This window comes from Scylla paramamosain, chromosome 1, assembly GCF_035594125.1.
Source record: "Scylla paramamosain isolate STU-SP2022 chromosome 1, ASM3559412v1, whole genome shotgun sequence".
Classification (NCBI taxonomy): Eukaryota; Metazoa; Arthropoda; class Malacostraca; order Decapoda; family Portunidae; genus Scylla; species Scylla paramamosain.
Genome location: NC_087151.1, coordinates 9,470,987 through 9,472,500, shown reverse-complemented (window position 1 = coordinate 9,472,500; position 1,514 = coordinate 9,470,987).

The window sequence follows — 1,514 nt, the reverse complement described above, 5'->3', positions numbered from 1 at the left end:
ACCACCAGTCCGGCATGCCTCGTGGTATATCATCCTTCTGCCTCATCTCCTCCGTTATTTTCTCTTGCCTTTTTTTTTAAGCCATTTTATTGCTCTCTTTTACTGCTGTTTTTTTTTTTTCTCCTCGTTTGTTTTTCGTTCGTGATTTCCGTTTGGTTATTTTTGTGTGGCTATTAATTGCTCCCTTTTTTGCTTTTTTCTATCACTGCTCCACTTCCTCTTGCTCCTCTCTCTCTCTCTCTCTCTCTCTCTCTCTCTCTCTCTCTCTCTCTCTCTCTCTCTCTCTCTCTCTCTCTCTCTCTCTCTCTCTCTCTCTCTCTCTCTCTTACACTATCGAGAGGTCACTGTAGGTCACACTTACCGTGCTAAGTTAGATAACAAGGATAGATTAGTGTAGCTTTAGTATTAGAAGCAGACCAGTCTCTCCCTTTTCCTAAGCAGACTCTTCTTCTTCAACGTTTCTCACACTTTCGAGGGTTCAGTTTAGGGTCACTTTTCCTTTTCTGAGTTATAGCAATATTAGTTAATTTCTTAGTGTAAAAGAAACAGTTCACTCTTTTCTCTCTCTTAAGCAGATTCCTCTTCCTCCACGACTTCCAAGGGATCACACTAGATTACACTTGGCTTTCCGAGTTCGGCAGCAAGGTTAGCTTAGTGTATTTCATAAACAGTTTGCAATTGAAGATCACTTTTTTTCCCTTTCGTTAGTGGTCTCCTCCTTCTCTCTCTTTCACACCTTTTAGAGGGGGTCACACTGGGTCACACTAGCCTTCCTGAATTATAGCGAGGTCAGTGTATTTTTTTAAACCGTTAGCAGGCTCCTCTTCCTCCTCTTCCTCCTCCTCCTCCTCCTCCTCTTCCACACCCCTCTCCTTAGGGTCACTTAGGGAAGGTCACGTGGTACGCGGGGCGGGGCCAGGACTGGGAGCGGCGACCCTCTCGTGAAGTGACCTCAGGAAGGGTCTGCGTCTCTTTGCCGTCCAGAGGAAGATGGGCAGACGTGGTGGTGGCGTGACTGATGTGACCGACTTGGTGACTGAAACTGCAAGGATGGTGGTTGAGGATGTGGATGTGGAGTAGATGAATGAAGTGGGATGTGGGTGATGTGATGGAAGAGATGGACTTGATTTATGATGTTGGTGGTGTGACTGGTGTGGTGACTGTCATTGCAAAGCTGGTGATGCAGATGCTGGGAGATTTCAGCATACTTCTGAAATTCTGGATAATCCTTTTCAGACTATACCTTTTGCTGTCCAAGGGCAGAACCGCTCTTACATAAAAATAAAGGAGGTTGATGTGCAGTAAGTGGATGTGGAAGATGTAATTACACGTTTGCTGTGAATTAAATGAAGTGAGATGTGCTGGATGTGATGATGTGAAAGATGAACTTGTGGTGTTGATGGGTAGGTGATGGTGGTGCTAATGGTGGTGGGTGATGGTGGTCAAGGACTTCCTGTAGTGGTGATTTGTTTGGTGTTGTTTATGGTGTTGTTGGTTGTGGTGATCAGAGGTGA